This window comes from Felis catus, chromosome A1, assembly GCF_018350175.1.
Source record: "Felis catus isolate Fca126 chromosome A1, F.catus_Fca126_mat1.0, whole genome shotgun sequence".
NCBI lineage: Eukaryota > Metazoa > Chordata > Mammalia > Carnivora > Felidae > Felis > Felis catus.
The window spans coordinates 27,870,181-27,891,580 of NC_058368.1; the positions used below are offsets into that span (position 1 = coordinate 27,870,181).

The window sequence follows — 21,400 nt, forward strand, 5'->3', positions numbered from 1 at the left end:
ACACTGTAAATCTGTATGGCTTATCGCATATCAATTATACCTCAGTTAAACTGTTTCTTGCCCAAATTTCTTGCCCAACATTTCCAGCTGTTTGAAGCTCAAAAGTTTGATTTATCCACGTTGCCATGAGGAGCATCAGTTGCAGTTAATTCATTATTATTATGCAGTAGTGTGGGTTTAAGGGACACAAACCCATTACACTACATGATGATGATAATTAATAGCGATTCATGCCCCTGATTTTGGGTCCCCCCCCCAAAAGATATGTTCATTCCTAACCCCCAGTACTTATGAATGTGATGTTATTTGGAAACAGGAACTTTGCTGATGTGGCTGAGTTTAGATGAGGTCCTACTGGACGAGGGTGAGCCCTAAATCTAATGATTGGTATTTTTATCAGAGGAGAGGTTACACACACAGATACACAGAGAGAACGCGATGTGTAGATGGAAACGGGCAGAGATTAGAGTGCTATAGCTCTGAGCCAAGCCCCCCTTGTTTCTGTCTGCTCTGTCCCGAAGGCAATTATGCTGCTGTCGTGTCTTTATATTAACATATGCACTCAGTGGACATCAGAGTATTGTCCATGGGTGCTTGGTTAATCCCGAGTCTCTTCCGTGGGGTCTGGGAGGTCAAACCGACCTTCAGTTTTGCTTCTTTCGCTGTGCTGACATTCGCAGTGATAGTACAAAAGCGCGGGTAGGTGAAACTGCTGACGTCTTAGCACGGATCAAGGCTGTGCTGCACCAGGAGACACTGTGTTCTTCATCCACTTGCACTGGCAGAAAACAACAACAAAAGAGTTTCATTTAAGAATGACCTTGGTGAAGCAGCCAAATTATTTATTTTGTTAAATCTTAATTCTTCACTGCATGTCTTTTCCCTGCATTGTGTGTGATGACATGGGAGTACAAAAAAGTCCTCCTGTTACATACAAAAGTACAAAAAACAAAGAAACCAACAACAAAACCAAAAAGCACTTTGCGTAGTTGAGTTGTGAGCCGAACCAGCAGCTTTTCCCAAGAACACCATTTTTATTTGATAGACGCTGGTTATTCAGAATGTCGACTTGGATTTTGGGCAGAAGTGCCCTTCCATGCTCAGAGATTCTTCCATCAGAGACAACAGTCTTAGAGATAATGCTTTCTTTACTGAGAATGACATTTCCTGTAAAAGCCTAAGCACAGGTAAGGCCCAGGGAATGCTAGGGATTTGCTTAAGGACACGTAGCAAAAAGTAGCAGCGGGCTTAGAAACCAGCCTCCCTGACTTCCAGCCCACTTCCCTCCCCATTCCACTAAACGAGACAGGTGGCTTTCCATATTTCATGCACCCTCACCTTGAGACAGAGTTAATGCTGCAAAAGAAAGAAATGCCAGGTGGAAAAACTGACAAGTCAGATATTACACAGCCACTTAATTTTTATTTTGTAATCTTCACAATCGGAGCAACCAAGTAGAATACATAAAGAAGACACTAAAACGTGGCATAATAAAATTCATTTGACCAGGAATATGGGCTTCCATGTTTTTGTCTCCAGCTCATTTTTTTTCCCTCATTTTTAATGTCCGCTGTGTTTTGGGTCCAGTGCTCACTTTGGCAAAGGCTACATTTAGCTGCAAATTGAGACATGGTGTGTAGCTGCTATGATTAAGGAATTCAGGATCTTTATCCAATATTAGGCCTTGAGGGTGGAGAGAAATGCTGAAGAAAAAAAAAGATTTCAACCTTGCCATGAACAGATGAATGCCTGAAATAAATATTAACTGTTATTTCTGCAAACTTTCCCACTGTTTTATATACTTCATTTCCCCCCATTTGTGAGTCTACAACGTATTCTGGCAACATTATGGGTTTCTACTCATGATGAGTCTTCTCAGCATGGGCTGGGTCAGTGTTTGTAGCTCAGCTGGCCGGTGCCAGAGTGGAGAGCTTGTCTGATTTGATTCCACCCCAGGCACTGAAGGATTTTCAAGATTTTCCTCTTAATATTTGGCTTTACTTGATAATCCTAGGGCATGCTGGGAAGTCTCAGCAAGAGGAAAAAATTAGTAACCACAGGGAGGCCTGTTTGGAGGGTTGTGGGTAAGTATGAAAGCCCATGAGTGTGACTACTAATGACTCTTGAATGTTCTGCTTTTCACAAGATTTTCCTTCAACAAAAAGCGTGTAGGCTTGTGAGGACAGAGGGCTTTTAGAAAACTCGCCATCCCCAGAACGACAAATGTATGACTGAGTCATTTCCCAAGAGAGAAGCCACTAGTCGGTAAGGTATGTGGAGCCATATGGTTTAGCATGCAATTTAGAATTTCAAAAGCAGGAGTTGGCAAAAGGTTGCACGAGATGTTAGCCTCACGTTTTTATCATTATTTTTCTTTCTTTTTTGTTGAGTGCTGACATTGCCCTTGGCATATGCAGGATAGAAGTCATGCTATCTGCCTCTGATCAACATTGGAGAAAGTGCCCAGTTCAGAAACAGGCTTTGCAGCTGAGAATGTGATCCCAAAGGCTTAAAGGTTGTATGGGGGGGGGGGGGGAGTGGGGGTGCACAAACCAGTTTCTCATGTGTTTTCTTTAGTTTCTGTTTTTTCCTGGTTTTTTTTGTTTGTTTTTTGTTTTTGTTTTTATACAGCCACTAAGAATTTCTCTCTTGGAAATGCTTGATAGGCTAGAATCTCCTTTTGTCTGGATGCTCCAGATGTCAGGTGGCCCTATGGAGGAAGTGTGGTAGGGCTGACGGTTTTGCACTGTGCAGTGGAGGAGGGAATATTACTGACTGGATGACAAGGCTCTGAGGGAGTCTGTATTTAGAACTAGATTTTTCTGATCAGACAGCAGTTGTGCGAGGCATCTGACAGTGGCTGATCTTGACACGGAGGGGATCCAATCAGAGGTGGTCTGTGCACAACATGTCCCCTAGAAATACAAGCAGCCTTTCCCCATGACCTTGTACACACAGAGATAACATAGCACGCCAGCCAGGATGACTTGGTGGCGCTCTATCTGCTGAAAATAACTTCACCTTAATTTAATCGAGTTCGGTTCACTTTATAAGGTTCCTACTAAAACACATGCACGAGGCTTGGACGTAATTAATTCTTGTGACTTAGATATAATTAGCCTCATTTTAAGTTATAGGAAACTGAGGATTAGAGAGGATAAGTGTCTTATCCAAGTTCATACAACTGGTTCTCACCACATATCTTCATTTTGATAAGACGCACGGCTTTCCTTTCTGTGACAAAAATTCAGTCTCATGCCCTGATTAGTGAGTCTATGACTTCTTTTTTTTTAAAGACTTAATTTTTTCAGAGCACTTCTAAGTGCACAGCAAAATTGAGAAGAAAGTATAGAGATTTCCCATATATACCCTCCCTCCTATGCATGGTCTCCCCCATTGTCAACACCCCCATCCAGAGTGGCACATTTGTTACCATCAGTGAAAGTATACGGACACATCATAATCACTTCAAGTCCATAGTTCACATTGGAGTTCACTCTTGCTGTTGTGCATTCTGTGGGTTTGGAAAAGTATATAATGATAAGTATCCATCATTATAGTATCATATAGAGTATATTTCATACAGAGTATTGCCCTAAAAATCCTCTGTGCTCTGCCCATTCATCTCTGTCTACTCCTACCTCTGGCAACCACTGATCATTTTACTGTCTCCATAGTAAGACTTTCCCAGAATGTCATATAGTTGAAATCACACAGTATGTAGCCTTTTCAGATTGGCTACATTTGATTAGTAATCTGCATTTAAGACCCCTCCACATCTTTTTTATGTCAATGAACAAATACGTCTATAATTAAATATTAATACAATAATTTCATAGAGTCTTACATTGCATGAATGTTTCAAGGGTGAGTATCCCCAAATGGAGAGTCTGTTAGAAGCTGTATTGCTTTTTCTTTTTTTAAAGTTTGTGTTTAAATTCCAGTTAGTTAATATACAGTGTAATATTAGTTTCATGTGTGGAATGTAGTGATTCAACACTTCCATATAACACGTGGTGCATATCACAACAAGTTTACTTTTTTTCTTTTTTAAAATAATTTATTTTTTTAATTTACATCCTTCATTGTATGTATGTGTGTATATGTATGTGTATACATACATACATACATATACATATACACACACACACCACATCTTCCTTATCCATTCATCCATTGATGGACATTTGGGCTCTTTCCATACTTTAGCTATTGTTGATAGTGCTGCTATAAACATTGGGGTACATGTGCCCCAGGTACATGTACCCCAGGATACAGTATACCTGTATCCCTTAAATACTTAGTAGTGCAATTTCTGGGTCTATAGGGTAGTTTTATTTTTAATTTTTTGAGGAACCTCCATACTGTTTTCCAGAGTGGCTTCACCAGTTTGCATTCCCACCCACAGTGCCAAAGAGATCCTCTTTTTCTGTATCGTCGCCAACATCTGTCATTGCCTGAGAATGCTAGCCATTCTGACAGGTGTGAGGTGGTATCTCATTATGGTTTTGATTTGTATTTCCCTGATGATGAGTGATGTTGAGCATTTTCTCATGTGTCGGTTGGCCATCTGGATGTCTTCTTTGGAGAAGTGTCTATTCATGTCTTTTGCCCATTTCTTCCCTGGATTATTTGTTTTTTTGGTGTTGAGTTTGATAAGTTATTTATAGATTTTGGATACTAACCCTTTATCTCATACGTTGTTGGCAAATATCTTCTCCCATTCTGTCAGTTGCCTTTTAGTTTTGCTGATTGTTTCCTTCACTGTGCAGAGCTTTTTTTTTTTTTTTTGATGAGGTCCCAGTAGTTCATTTTTGCTTTTGTTTCCCTTGCCTCTGGAGACGTGTTGAGTACGAAGTTGCTGAGGGCAAGATCAAAGAGGTTTTTGCCTGCTTTCTCCTCGAGGATTTTGATGGCTTCCTGTCCTACATTTAGGTCTTTCATACATTTTGAGTTTATTTTTGTGTATGGTGTAAGAAAGTGGCCCAGGTTCATTTTTCTGCATGTTGCTGTCCAGTTTTCCCAGTACCACTTGCTGAAGAGACTGTCTTTATTCCATTGGATATTCTTTCCTGCTTTGTCAAAGATGAGTTGGCCATACGTTTGTGGGTCCATTTCTGGGTTCTCTATTCTGTTCCATTGATCTGTTTGTTTTTGTGCTAGTACCATACTGTCTTGATGATTACAGCTTTATAGTATAGCTTGAAGTCCAGGATTGTGATGTCTCCAACTTTGGTTTGCTTTTTCAAGATTACTTTAGCTATTCAGGGTCTTTTCTGGTTCCATACAAATTTTAGTATTGTTTGTCCTAGCTCTGTGAAGAATACTAGTGTTATTTTGATAGGGATTGCATTAAATATGTAGATTGCTTTGGGTAGTATTGACATTTTAACAATATTTGTTCTTCCTATCCAGGAGCATGGAATATTTTTCCATTTTTTTTGTCTTCTTCAATTTCTTTCATAAGCTTTCTACGGTTTTCAGTGTATAGATTTTTCACCTCTTTGACTAGATTTATTCCTAGGTATTTTGTGACTTTTGCTGCAATTGTAAATGAGATTGATTCTTTGATTTCTTTTTCTATTGCTTCATTATTGGTGTGTAGGAATACAACCAACTTCTGTGCATTGATTTTATATCCTGCAACTGCTGAATTCATGGATCAGTTCTAGCAGTTTTTTTGTGAAATCTTTTGGGTTTTCCATATTGAGTATCATGTCATCTGCGAAGAGTGAAAGTTTGACCTCCTTCTGGCTGATTTGGATACCTTTTATTTCTTTGTGTTGTCTGATTGCTGAGGCTAAGGCTTCCAATACTATGTTGAATAACAGTGGTGAGAGTGGGCATCCCTGTCTTGTTCCTGACCTTAGGGGGAAAGCTCTCAGTTTTTCCCCATTGAGGATGGTATTAGCAGTGGGTCTTCCATATTTGGCTTTTATGATCTCGAGGTATGATCCTTCTATCCCTACTTTCTTGAGGATTTGTATCAAGAAAGGATGCTGTATTTTGTCAAATGCTTTTTCTGCATCTATTGAGAGGATCATGTGGTTCTTGTCCTTTCTTTCATTGATGTGATGTACCACATTGATTGTTTTGCAGATATTTAACCTCCCTGCATCCCAGGTATAAATTCCACTTGGTCATGGCGAATAACTTTTTTAATGTATTGTTGGATCCGGTTGGCTAGTATCTTGTTGAGGAGTTTTGCATCTGTGTTAATCAGGAAAATTGGTCTATAGTTCTCTTTTTTAGTGGGGTCTTTGTCTGGCTTTGGAATCAAGATAATGCTTCATAGAAAGAGTTTGGAAGTTTTCCTTCCATTTCTATTTTTTGGAACAGCTTCAAGAGAATAGGCGTTAACTCTTCTTTAAATGGCTGGTAAAATTCCTGTGGAAAGACATCTGTCCCTGAACTCTTGTTTTTTGAAAGATTTTTGATTACTAATTCAATTTCCTTACTGGTTATGGGTCTGTTCAAATTTTCTATTTCTTCCTGTTTTAGTTTTGGTAGTGTATATGTTTCTAGGAATTTGTCCATTTCTTCCAGATTGCCCATTTTATTGGTGTATAATTGCTTGTAATATTCTCTTGTTATTGTTGTATTTCTGCTGTGTTGGTTGTGATCTCTCCTCTTTAAATCTTACTTTTGTTTATTAGGGTCCTTTCCTTTTCTTTTTGATCAAACTGGCTAGGGGTTTATCAATTTTGTTCATTCTTTCAAAGAACGAGCTTCTGATTTCTTGATTTCTTCTACTGGTTTTTTTTTTTTTTTTTTTTTGGTTTCGATACATTGATTTCTGCTTTAATCTTTATTATTTCCTGTCTTCTGCTGGTTTTAGGTTTGTTTGCTGTTCTTTTTCCAGCTCTTTAAGGTATAAGGTTAGGTTGTATATCTGAGACCTTTCTTCCTTCTTTAGGAAGGCCCAGATTGCTATATACTTCCCTCTTATGACCACCTTTACTGCGTCCCAGAGGTTTTGGGCTATGGTCTTACCATTTTCATTGGCTTCCATGTGCTTTTTAATTTCATTTTTAACTTCTTGGTTAGACCACTCATTCTTTAGTAGGATGGTCTTTAGTCTTGTGGTTGATTTCGAATTTCATAGCATTGTGGTCTGGAAATATGCATGGTATGATCTTGATCTTTTTGTACTCGCTGAGGGTTGCTTTGTGTCCCAGTATGTGATCTATTCTGGAGAATGTTCTAAAGGCACTGGAGAAGAATGTGTATTCTGCTGCTTTAGTTGAAATGTTCTGAATATATCTGTTAAGTCCATCCTGTCCAGTGTGTCATTCAAAGCCACTGTTTCTGTTTAGGTGATCTGCCCATTGCTGTAAGTGGGGTGTTGAAGTCCCCTACTATGATGGTATTATTAATGAGAAGTCCCCTACTATGATGGTATTATTAATGAGTTTCTTTATGTTTGTGATTAATTAATTAATTTGGGACTGCCACATTTGGAGCATAAATGTTTACAATTGTTAGGTCTTCTTGGTGGATAGACCCCTTAATTATGATATAATGCCCTTCTTTATCTCTTGTTACAGTCTTTACTTGAAAGTCTAGATTGTCTGATACAAGTATGGCTACTCCAGCTTCCTTTTGGTGACCATTAGCGTGATAGATGGTTCTCCATCCCTTTACTTTCAATCTGAAGGTGTCTTTAGCTCTAAAGTGGGTCTCAACAGCATATAGATGGATCTTGTTTTCTTACCCATTCTGTTTCTGTACGTTTTTTGATTGGATCATTTAGTTCATTGATGTTTAGGGCGAGTACTTAAAGATATGAATTTATTGCCATTATGTTTCCTGTCGAGTTGGGAGTTTCTGGTGGTATTCTCTGGTCCTTTCTAGTCTTTGTAGGTTTTGGTCTTTTTTTTGTGTGTGTGTTTTCTCCCCTCAGAGAGTCCCCCTTAAAATTTCTTGCAGGGCTAGTGGTTTAGTGGTCACGAACTCCTTTAATTTTTGTTTGGGAAACTTTAAATCTCTCTTTCTATTTTGAATGACAGCCTTGCTGGGTAAAGAATTCTTGGCTGCATATTTTTCTGATTCAGCACATTGAATATATCCTGCCACTCCTTTCTGGCCTGCCAGGTTTCTGTGTATAGGCCTGCTCTGAACCTGATCTGTCTTCCCTTGTAGGTTAAGGACTGTTTTTCCCTTGCTGATTTCATGATTCTTTCCTTGACTGAGTATTTTGTGAATTTGCCAATGATATGCCTTGTTGATGTTTGGCTTTTATTGAATCTAATGGGAGTCCCCTGTGCTTCCTGGATTTTGATGTCTGTGTCTTTCCCCAGGTTAGGAAAGTTTTCCTCTATGATTTTCCCTCATAACCCTTTTACCCCTTTTTCTCTCTCTTCATATTCTGGGGCCCTTTTGATTCTGATGTTCCTTTTTAACGTCACTGATTTCTCTAATTCTTAAACCATGCTGTTTTGCCTTAGTCTCCCTCTTTTTTTCTGCTTTATTGTTCTCCATGAGTTTGTCCTCTCTATCACTGATTCGCTGTTCTGCCCTATCCATCCTTGCCACTGCAGCATCCATGGAGATTGCAGCTCAGTTATAGCATGTTTTATTTCACCTTGATTAGCTTTTGCTTCTTTTATCTCCACAGAAAGGGATTCTAATCTGTTATCAACCCCAGCTAGTATTCTTATTATTGTGATTCCAAATTCTGGTTCAGACATCTTGCTTGTATTTGTCTTAAGTCCCTGGCTGTCGTTTCTTCCTGTTCTTTCTTTTGGGGTCAGTTCCTTCATTTCATATTTTTGAAGGAAGAAAAGGGATTATTAAGGTAAAAAAAATTAAAATTAAAAAATCAAAAACAAAAAAATCAAATAAATGATGCTAGATCCTAGGTGCATTTTAGTTTGGTGTTTGAAAGGAGCTTGATAGATTGGAGAAAAAAGGGAAAGATATGAGAAGAAGAAAAAAAAGAAAAAATGAGAAAAAGAAAGAGAAAAAGGAAAATGTTTGAAAATTTGAAAAAATGTATACAATAAAATAGAATAAAATGAAATGATGAAAGTAAAATAGAAGTAAAAAATTTACAAAGATGTGAAGATATAGTAGAAAATTATTAAAAATCTTTTTAATAAAAATGGGAAATAAAAATAATTTTTTTCTCTTTCTATATTTAAGAATAAGAAAAAGAAAAAAAATTGAATAGATAGACTAGCGAACAGACTGAAATACGATTGAAATTACATCAATTTCCCCCAGACGTCTGTGAAGCATTTTATAGTCTGTAAACTAAGCAGGCAGAGAGACATGTGGTTGGTGTTCCTGTAGAGCCAGGTTGCCCCAGATGGGCGGGGCTTAGTGTAACAGCTCCCTTCTGCACTAGGTGGCCTTGCTTAGCTTACTGAGGTGGATTGTTGTGGTGCGAGTAGGTGTGAATGTGCATGCATGGGAGAGATGAAAATGGTGTCACCCAGCTACCCAGTCTCTAGTTTGGGAACTCTGTTCTCCCCAACCAGCAATCGCACACCCCTCCTTTGTCTCTGGCTTCCATTCACTCCCCGCTTTTACATTGTCTGTGACCAAGCCATCAGGTTGCAAGATGGCACCTCCCTCCTGAATTTTATCTCAGATGTGGCTGGGATTTTTCTCCCAACTTCTGAGGGACTGAGGCTTTGACCCACTCAGACCCTCTGGGGAGAGTCTCACTGAGCAATGGTCAGGTGCCGGCCGAACCCAGGAACATTCATAGGACTGTGCTACTGATGATGCTCAGAGACTGTGGCTGGGTGCCAGCCTGCCCCAGAAAAATTTCTGCTCTCGTGTAGCAGCATCGTTTCAGGGATTATGGTAAATCACAACATACATCTGACACCAGGCTTCCTGTTTAATGTCCTTTTTCCAGTACCAGCGAATGTGGTTGTTCTCCAGGGTCTGCTGGGACCTTTGCCTGTGGGGTGGCTGCACAGCCTCTACCAAATATCCTCCCAGCAAGGGAACTGCCTCTCCCCCTGTAGCCTGAGGACCCCTTGGTCCTTGCTCTCTGCTCATAGGGATTTGCCCTTCCCACCAGAGCTCTGCCCAGTATCAAGCTGCAGAGTTTCAGACTCTGTGATCCCCCTGTTTATAGAGTCTTTTTTTAAAAATTTTTTTCGATGTTTATTTTTGAGAGAGAGTGACAGAGTGTGAGTAGGGAAGGAACAGAGACAGAGGCAGACACAGAATTCAAAGCAGGCTCCAGGCTCTGAGCTGTCAGCACAGATCCCCACGCGGAGCTCGAACCCACGAACCGTGAGATCATGACCTGGGCTGAAGTTGGATGCCCAACCGACTGAGCCACCCAGGCGCCCCTGTTTATAGAGTCTTAATGGAATTTAAACCCTCTGCTTTCTCCTTTCTCCCTTTTAGGTTCAGTGCCTTGTATACTCTTTCTTTTCTCTCCAGCTTTCAGGCAGGGGGGAAGCTTTCCTGTACTCTCCCCCCATCTCCATCCTCTCTCCGCAAGCAAAAACAGCTCCCTCTCTCTGCTGCTTCTCTTTCCCCCCGTTCACTTCTCCACACTGAGTGCCTGCTGAGTTCTCTGGTTCAGGTTGTGTCAATTGTTGTGTTAATCTTCAAATCAGTTATCTAGGTGTGCAGGATGGTTTAGTGTTGATCTGGCTGTATTTCATGGATGAGAGACACAAAAAAAACCTTCCATGCTGTTCCACCACCTTGGCTCCCACACAACAAGTACACTTCTTAGTTCTCATCACCTATTTAACCCATCCACTCACCCACTTCCCTTCTGGTAACCACCAGTTTGTTCTCTATAGTTAAGATTCTGTTTCTTGGTTTGCTTCTCTCTCTCTTTTATTTTACCCTTTGCTCATTTGTTTTGTTTTTTAAATCCACATATAAGTAACATCATATGTATTTGTCTTTCTCTGACTGGTTTGTTTCCCTCTGCATTATACTCTCTAGCTCCATCCATGTCATTGCAAATAGCAAGATTTCATTCTCTTTTATGGATTAGTAGTATTCCACTGTATACATATATCACATCTTCTTATCCATTCATCAATTGATGGACTCTTGGGCTGTTTCCATAATGTGGCTATTATAGATAATGCTGCTACAAACATTGAGGTGCAGCATGGAGGTTTCTCAAAAGGTTAAAAATAGAACTACCCCATGATCCATCCATTGTACTACTAGGTGTTTACCCGAATATGCAGAAATCCTCCATGTCTTTTAATGGCTTGATAACTCGTTTCTTTCCAGCACTGAATAGTATTCCATTGCCTGGATGAACCACAGTTTACTTATCCATTCACCTACTGAAGAACATCTTGGTTGATTCCAAGTTTGGGCAACTATGAATAAAGCTGCTATAAATATCTGTGTGCAGGTTTTTGTATGGGCGTAAGTTTTCAGCTTCTTTGGGGAAATACCAAGGAATGCAATTGCTGTGTTTTATGGTAAGAGTATGTTTAGTTTAGCAAGAAACTGCAAACTGTTTCTAAGGTGGCTGTACCATTTTGTATTCCTATATACACATATGTGTGTGTGTATATATATATGTATATACATATATGCAGGTATGTATATGTGTGTGTACACACATACATGTAATATGTATATATATTCATATAATATATGACATAATATACATTTATAGACATTTATATGTGTTATACAGAATATATATACACACACACACACACACACACACACACACACACACACACATACATAAAGGTATGTATATCTTTTTTTGGTAGAAATTGGCTCATGTGATTGTCAGAGGCTGGCAAATCCAAAACTTGTAGGGCAGGCCAGCAGGCTGGAATCTCAGAAGCTAATATTGTACTCTTTGGTATGAAGTATTTAGGGCAGTCTTGGCATGCTGGAAACTTAGGCAGGATACACATGTTACAGTGTTGAGGTACACTTCTTCTCTGGAAAACCTCAGTTTCTGCTCTGAAGGCCTTCAACTGATTGAGTGAGGCTCACCCATATTATTGAGGGTAATCTCCTTTACTTAAAGTCAGCAGATTATAGATGTTAATCATGTATACAAAACAACTTCACAGCAATATCTCAACCACTGTTTGACCAGTCAGCTGGTCACCAGACCCTAGCCAAGTTGACACATAAAACTTAACCATCACGCCTGTGTGTGTGTGTGTGTGTGTGTGTGTGTGTGTGTGTTTAATTGTAACAGAGATAACCGTTAACTTGGTGGACCACATGTGCAAGATTTCTCTAGAAGTCTCTTGGAGTCTCAGCCTAAAACCAGTTCGACACTCCTTCTAACAAATTTGTAAGGACCTAATCCTTTTTCTGCTTAAAAGAATTAAGAGTGGTTTCTGTTATTTGCAATGGAACCTCACTGCTATTCTAGCAAAGTCTTGAGAGTATGAGAAAGAAACTCTATAGGCTAAGTATATTCATGAGGATAGATGCAAAAGTAGCATCTAAAATGTTAGCACTTGAGGGGCACCTGGGTGGCTCAGTCAGTAAAGCATCCGACTTCAGCTCAGGTCATGATCTCACGGTCCTTGAGTTTGAGCCCCACTTTGGGCTTTGTACTGACAGCTCAGAGCCTGGAGCCTACTTCGGATTCTGTGTCTCCCTCTCTCTGTCTCTTCCCCGCTTATGCTCTCTTTTTCTCTCTCAAAAATAAATAAACATTAAGAAAAAAATTAAAATGTTAGCAATTGAATTCAGGAATCCATCAAAAAGCTAATGTATGATCAAGCTGGGTTTACATCAGAAAAGCAAAGTTCAGCATTAGAGAAATAGTTTATTTTACTAAATTAACAGATGTAGTATTAAAGATATAAAATCATTTGATAAAATGCTATTAAGGGAACTAGAGATAGACATGAATTTCTTTAACCTGATAAAGTATATCTGAAATACCAAACATCAGACATGAAACAACAGTAAATTCAATGTTAAGCACAAAACCTTTCCTTTAAAAAGAATAGCAGGACAAGGATACCCACTATGACCGTGTAGGTGCAATGTTGTAGTAAACATTTCAGAAATAGTACTCATAAGGAAGAAGAAATAATAATTGTAAAGATTGTGAAGGCAGGAACAAAATTTTGTTATTTGTGGTTGAAATTACCATAGAAAACTCCATAAAATATAGAGACAAATATCAGAATTAGTAAGAGTTCAACAGGTTGCTGGATGAAGTTCAGTATATAAAAGTCTATTTCTTTAGTAGCACCAGCAACAGACCTTAACATTTAAAAAATACACTTAACATAATGTGTAGGGGTAAGGAAAAAAAATAAAGACCATTAAGGAGAAATTTACAACAATTTTATTGAAAAAGCCTAAAGATTGTGATAAATGAAGCTGTATACCGTATTTTAGCATAAGAAGGTTCAATATTATAAAGGTATTAGTTCTCACCAAGTTGATCTACATTTTTTTTTATTTAAAAAAATTTTTTTTAACATTTATTTTTGAGAGAGAGAGAGAGCATGAACGGGGGAGGGTCAGAGAGAGGGAGACACAGAATCTGAAACAGGCTCCAGGCTCTGAGCTGTCAGCACAGAGCCTGAAGTGGGGCTCGAACTCACGGACCGCGAGATCATGACCTGAGCTGAAGTCGGCCGCTTAACCGACTGAGCCACCCAGGCGCCTCTGGTCTACATTTTTAAAAGAAATTCCAGTCAAAATCCTAACAAGACTTTTTATGGAACTTTTGAAGTGTATTTTAAAATTTATACGAACAGAGGTAAAAAATAGCCCAGATGCTCAGATGTTCCTGAAGAAGGAGGTGGTGGGTGGTGTGGGGGGTGAAGTGGGGTGAGGAAGGAGGCCAGACAACTTGCAAACATTAAAAACTGTGGTAATTATATCAGCGGATATTAGTATATATTGATAAATAGATATAGAATCAATGAAGCAACAGCTCAGAAACAGACATATATATTGAAATCTGATACATGGCAGAAAGCACAGTGGATATGGAAAAATAGAAAATTGATTCCTACATCACAGGATATACAAAATCAATTCTAAATGTAATAAATATGTACATATGATAGACAAAACTTCCAAATATTTTCTAAGGAAATACAGAAGAGGCTTATACCTTCAGCTGAAAAATATTTGTTGAACAAAACATAAAAGGAAGAAACCGATTTAGGAATTAGTTGCTTATTAAATATTTGGTAGAACTTGCATATAAAACTGTCTGTCCTTGGAGTTTCCTTTATGAAAAAAGTTCAGATGGACCCATGCCTTTATTGGTTATGGGTATATTCAAGTTTTTTATTTTTTTTTTCTTAAGTTTTGACAATTTAACTGTCTCAGGGAATTTGTTGATCTTTCCTATATTTTCGAATTTATTGACAAAAAAAAACTATAATCTTAAAGAAATCTTGTTAGTCTCTGCTGAATTTGTAATTATGACTTAATTTTATTCCTCATAATGTACCTTTTCTATTTTTTCTTGATCAATCTTGCTAAAATTGGTCAAATTTACTACTCAGTTAAAAGAATTCTTTTGTTCAGTTAATCCTCTCTATTAATATCTTCATTTCCTATTTTATTCCTGTTTCATCTTATCTTTACTATTTAATTTTCCTTTTTTCTTTGTTTTTAGTATTTTTAAAAAATACTAAAATTTTTTTTTTAATTCCTTAGGTTGAACTCTTTATTTATATTCACACTTTTTCTCTAATAAAAGCATTCATGGCTGTGTTACTTCGATTTTTTTTTTAAAAATTCCTTATGTTGGACTCTTTATTTATATTCACCCTTTCTTTTTCTCTAATAAAAGCATTTATGGCTGTGTTACTTCGATTACCTTTTTTTCATTTTGTTCTTGGTTTTGTTTGTTTATTGTACTTCAGGTATAGTTAACATACAGTCTTGTATCAATTTTAGGTGTTCAATGCAGTAATTCAATAATTCTATACATTACGCAGTGCTCATCACGATAAGTGTACTCTTAGTCCCCTTCACCTATTTCACCCATTCCCCCACCCACCTCTTCTCTGGCAACCACCAGTTCGTTCTCTATAGTTAGGATTCTGTCCTTTGGTTTGTCTCTTTTTTCTTTGTTTGCTTGTTTTGTTTCTTAAAGTCCATATATGAGTGAAATCTTACAGCATTTGTCTTTCTCTGACTGACTTATTTCGCTTAGCATTATATTCTCTAGCTCCATCCATCCATGTCATCGCAAATGGCAAGATTTCATTTTTTTTAGGGCTAAGTAATGTTCCATAGTATGTGTGTGTGCGTGTGTGTGTGTGTGTACCTATATATATATACATATACGTATATATACATGTATATACATATGTATACATATGTGTGTGTATATATATATATATATATATATATATATATATATATATAGGTACACACACACACGCACACAAATATATATTGTTCGTTACAATAAAAGTGGTTAAACCCAGGGTCATTTTTTATAGTCATGGTATTTCTTATGATAAAATGAAAGTTTTTACAAAACCACAATTTGGAACAGAAATATATATATACATATACATACACACGTACACACACACTCACACACCACATCTTCTTTATCCATTCATCTATCAGTGGACACTTGGGCTGCTTCCATAATTGGGCTACTGTAAATAATACTGATATAAACATAGGGGTGCATATATCTTTTCAAATTAGTGTTTCTGTATTCTTTGGGCAAATACCCATTAGTGGAATTACTGGATCATAAAGTAATTCTATTTTTAATTTTTGGAGGAACCTCCGTACTGTTTTCCACAGTGGCTATACCAATTTGCATTCCCGCCAAAAGTGCATGAGAGTTCCTTTACAGCCACATCTTTGCCAACACTTGTTTCCTGTGTTGTTGGTTTTAGCCACTCCGACAGGTGTGAGATGATGTCTCATTGTGGTTTTGATTTGCATTTCCCTGATGATGAGTGATATTGAGAATCTTTTCGTGTGTTTGTTAGCCATCTGTATGTCTTTGGAGGAATGTGTGTTCATATCTTCTGCCCATTTTAAATTTGTTTACTTGTTTTTTTGTGTGCTGAATTGTATAAGCTTTTTATATATTTTTGATACTAAGCCTTTGCTGAATATGTCGTTTGCAAGTATCTTCTCCCATTCAGTAGGTTGACTTTTTGTTTTGTTGACGGTTTCCTTTGCTCTGCAAAAGCTTTTTTTTAATTTTAATTTTTTTACTTTTTTTTTTATTTTGGTGTAGTCCCAGTTTATTTTTGTTTTTGTTTCCCTTGCCTTAAGAGACCTATCTAGAAAAAATGTTGCTATGGCTGATGTCAGAGAAATTATTGCCTGTGTCTCTCTTCTAGGATTTTTAAGGTTTTAGTTCTCACATTTAGGTCCTTAATCCATTTTTTTTTTGTTTATTTTGTGTATGGTGTAAGCCAGGGTCCAGTTTCATCTTTTGCATGTAGCTGTCCAGTTTTCCCAACAGCGTGTATTGAAGACACTGTCTTTTTCGCATTGCATATCCTCGCCTCCTTTGTTGAAGATTAATTGGCCATATAATTGTGGGTTTATTTCTGGGCTCTCTATTCTGTTCTCTTGTTCTATGTGTCTGTTTTTGTGCCAGCACCCTACTGTTTTGATTACTGCAGCTTTGTAGTATATCTTGAAATCTGGGGTTGCAATACTGATGGTGTTAGTCTTTTGCAAGATTCCTTGGCTATTCGAGGTCTTTTGTGGTTCCATACAAATTTTAGGATTATTTGTTTTAACTTCAATTACCTTTTTAAATGCATTCCTCAAATTTGCGATGTAGTGTTTCTGTTATTTTTCCAAATGTTTTGTGTGATTTCTCCATTGAGCCATGAATTATTTAGTAGTGTATTTTTAACTTTCTAGGGGTGCCAGGGTGGCTTAGTTGGTTAAGCATCCAACTTTGCCTCAGGTCATGATTTTGCTGTTTGCGAGTTTGAGCCCCACATCGAGCTCTGTGCTGACAGCTCAAAACCTGGAGCCTGCTTTGGATTCTGTGTCTCCATTTCTCTCTGCCCCTTCTTCACTCATTCTCTGTCTCTGTCTCTCTCTGTCTCTCTTTCAAAAATGAAAATATTAAAAACATTTTTCTAAAGTAGCATATTTTTAACTTTCTAAATATATGGGCCTGAAAAAATCCTCCTCCCACTGATTTGTAATTTAGTATTATTGAGATCAGAGAATGCAGATTACTATAGGATTCTCTGAAATTTATTGAGACTCCTTATGAGGGTCAGTTTTTAAATTTTTTTTTCAATGTTTATTCATTTTTGGGACAGAGAGAGACAGAGCATGAACAGGGGAGGGGCAGAGAGAGAGGGAGACACAGAATCGGAAACAGGCTCCAGGCTCCGAGCCATCAGCCCAGAGCCCGACGCGGGGCTCGAACTCACGGACCACGAGATCGTGACCTGGCTGAAGTCGGACGCTTAACCGACTGCGCCACCCAGGCACCCTGAGGGTCAGTTTTTATAGACAGTCCATGTATACCTGAATAGAATGTTTATTCTCTAATTATATTCTATGTACATTAATTTTAATGTATGGAATATTAATTGTGTTCTTCAAATATTCTATTTTCTGATTCTTTGTTTACTTGGTCTTTAAATTACTGAGAGAAGTGTGTTAAAACCTTTCACTATGATGATGGTTGCTTTATCAATTTTTCCTCTTCATTCTATAGCTTTTTGTTGCATATATCTGAAGGTATTTTATTGTGGTTTATAGAGTTTTAGTATTTTTACATGTTTCTACATTTTTTTAAATATGTAGAAGCCCTCTCCACTAGTGCAATAATCTTTTCCTCTTAAAAATGATCTTTTGTCTGATATTATTGTAACTATACCAGAATTCTTTGGGTTGTGTTAACCAATACGTGCTTAATACATAATTTTTCTACATTTTTAATTTTTCTGTGGTTTGTGTTTAGATGTTCCTTTTGCAGATTTCATTTTAGATGTGACTATTTAAAAAATATATAGTTCAAGTTGGGCAATTGAGTCCATTTACATACATGTGGATCCATCTCTTCTAACTTCTTTTGTGAGTTTTGTTGGTCAGACTTCTTTCGTGCAGTAAGAAGTTTGAGCTTTCCCCCTTATGTAATTGGAAATTGTCAAGTGTTTACTGAGCGCAGTTTAATACACATACACAGACACACACCCCGTAGGAAGCAAGTTACTTTTACCTTCATTTTACACCCGAGCCAGATGAGTTAATTGTGTGGCTTTAGGTTACAAAACTATTAGGAGATTAAATTTGAACCACGATCTGAAATTGGATCCCCAATCCACTATCCTTTCATGCTTCCATCTTGTCTCCGGGATAGAGAGGTTCTGTCATCTACAGTGGAGCTACAGGTGGCAGAAAAGATCAGAGGACGATGAGGACTCTCAGGAGAAGCTGATAAGGTATGTTGAGCTCAGAACTTTTATTGTCCCTAATTTTTAAAAGGAGGTTGAATAGAATTTGGAAAGTGAATGACATTTTGCTTTGTTCTTGTTTCTTTGATGAGATTTACTCATCAGAAAGTGATGATGTTTGCTACAATAAAAGTGATATTTAAACCCAGTGTCATTTTTTTTAATTAGTCATGGTATTTCACTTACAAAATGAAAGTTTTATAAGATTATAATTTGTAACAGAAGTACATGGTGATTTTGTCCATTTTCTTGATAAGTGGAGAGAATGAAGATTATTGTTGAACAAGTCTGACAATGACAATAACCCCAAGTCCATTTCAATGATTCAAAAAGAGATCAAAAGGAATTTTTCTCTTTTAAATTATTGTTTTACTGTTGAATAATTTACTTGGAAAAAATTTCTTGAGAAGTTTCTTAGGGTCACTGAAGCTAGTTTTGATAATAAATTTAGGATTTGAGAGGAAGCAATGGCCTGGGAAAATAAAACTTTGATCAGTAATTGTCTAAAATCATAGAGATTGTATGATTAGGGTGTTAGGAAGAAATTGGAGCTATTTTGGGGGAATTAAAGAATCTATAAAATGCAAACAGCCTGATTTTCTTTATGGATTCTATGAAATTTCAAAGTAATTGTTTTTTCTATATTAGGTCATAGCACAGCTTTCTAGACCCAGTTCCAGGTCCCCTTGTCCAAATTTTAACCCCCCCCCCAACAGTTGTGTGGAGTTGTGATAAGAGCTCTAAGTAGCTTGAAAATACTGTGGGAATCACATTGAAGCTGGCTTCAGGATCCTAGTTTTGCAGGACTAGGTCACTAATAAGATGCAAAATCCATTTTCAAATGAAATATACTTATTCTAAAAGAAAAGGCCTTTCAAATGAGCAAAATGCAATTCTAGGTCTTAAATTGGGGCATTAACAAAGGCTGAACTTCACTTTGATTTACTTAAAAAACAAATCACCAAAACAGGGTGCTGGCTGGTTTTACCCCTTTTCCTCTGTGGTAGGATCACTTCTACTTTGTTTTAGTATGGGACATGCGGGTGGTCTATGAGATGTACCGATAGTTAAAAGATAATTCTTTAGGCTTTTCACTGGTTTCCTCACTTCTGTTCTTGTTCTATACAATTTATGCACATATTGCTATTGAAATATTTTTTTACAGCCAGTTGAAATTTATGGAGAAAGTACTACCTTTACAGCTTGGGTTAAAAGCCATTCCTTGTCTAATCCCAACCCGCCATTCTGATCTCACCTTCAATCCTTTATCACTACCTCTAGATGTGTGCACATGCCCGTGCACGCGCGCGCGCGCGCACACACACACACACACACACACACACACAGTTTTAACCACAACATGGTACTTGCCCTTTTCTTTGCATATGCTGTTCACACTGCCTGAAATACTCATGACCCTCCTGCCATTGTAATCCCAGATTAAATATCACTTCCTCTTTGAAGCTATACTGAACCTGCCTTTCATAGTCGCTCCCTACTCCGAGCTCCCAAAGCATACTATAAACTCATCATTTTATGGAATTCGCCAGTCATAGTCTAGTACGAGACATTGCCCACAAACAATAGCTGCATAGGGATTGGCTTTGCTCTTCCAGTTTGGTACCATTCTCTTGTAACTTCTTACCTTGCTCCTCTTATATGCTCTGGGTTGAAAAAAGAATAGACTTGCTGGCAGTACCTCTTGGACTTAAGTAAATAACGGAAAATGTAGAAGAGGCTGGTACTAAGAAATGACAGCAAGGAAGCAGGGGGATTTCTGTCACCCCAGGGTGGTCTATCCAGACCGACTATGCTCAAGTGGCCATCCCTATCTGGAGGATGCATGCAAAATGGGCATAAGCCAATCAAAGATTACCAGTAGAAGGAACACATTCTGCTTAAATCTAAGAAAAACTAGGATTAGATTAAGGATGTGGAAAAAATAATAACCCTCCCCAAGTGTTGAAATTTCTGTAAAACTCAACATTAGTCATATATTCTGTTTTAATATAATGATTAGAAATATAAATACACGTTTATGCTGAGGTATTAACAAACACTAGTTCAGCTTTTACTTATAATCTGGAAAAGTGTAATAAGCTGCTAACCACAGTGTTAGAAAGATGGTCTTATTCAAAGCTATAGACTAGGTTGGTAATACTAGTTACGAGTTGCCATTTATTCAGTGCCTGTTAAATCTCAAGCCCCGTGAGGGAGGCGTCACGACTATATTTTACTTTGACATATTTTTTTTTAAACTTTTTTTTTTCAACCTTTATTTATTTTTTGGGGACAGAGAGAGACAGAGCATGAATGGGGGAGGGGCAGAGAGAGAGGGAGACACAGAATCGGAAACAGGCTCCAGGCTCCGAGCCATCAGCCCAGAGCCTGACGCGGGTTTCGAACTCACGGACCGCGAGATCGTGACCTGGCTGAAGTCGGACGCTTAACCGACTGCGCCACCCAGGCGCCCCTACTTTGACATATTTTATTTGACTTAATCCACACAAGATACTTGTAGGCTAGGTACAATCATCCCAACTTTATAGAGTAGACAACCGATGTCCCAAGAGGTCGAATAATTTGCTCAATGTCACCCACTTTGTGAGTGGAGTCCGAATTTGAATTCCAGTCTCTCTGCCTCCAAAGCCCATGCTCTTTCTGTCATACAAGGCTGCCTCACAAAGTAAGTTTCGAAGAAAGAAACATCTACGAAGAAAGACGGAGCTTCTCAAAAACTGTACCTGCAAACTCACATCTGTACTCAATAGCAAACAATTCCATTAGTTAAGAGAAATGTATTTCGGAAAGCAGTTTGGCATATGAAAAATGTGCCTACCATACACAATGACTACAAAAATACTTGAAATAAATGATCAGATGTAGTTATCTCTTGAGGCTTTTCCATCACTGTCCAGCCCAACCTCGTGAGATCAGGCTGAGGACACCATGTAAAAGTTGTGACCCATGGCCCTGTTGGTCCGTGGCCCTGGCCCCCACTCATTATTCTCTCTGCTTCTCTAGACTTC

The 21,400-nt window shown here is 38.0% G+C and overlaps 1 long non-coding RNA gene across 3 annotated transcripts in view; it reads left to right on the plus strand.

Moving 5' to 3' along the window:
* The window catches only part of LOC109498166, a 95,195-nt gene that overhangs the window by 20,300 nt on the left and 53,495 nt on the right, over positions 1–21,400 (plus strand). Inside the window, exon 5 of one of the 3 annotated variants that reach the window (XR_006595049.1) lies at positions 18,278–18,519. The exons of the other annotated variants lie outside the window; for them this stretch is intronic. This is a non-coding gene — a long non-coding RNA (uncharacterized LOC109498166). Of the gene's footprint in view, positions 1–18,277; positions 18,520–21,400 lie in introns of those variants that run through there. 3 annotated transcript variants of the gene reach the window in all.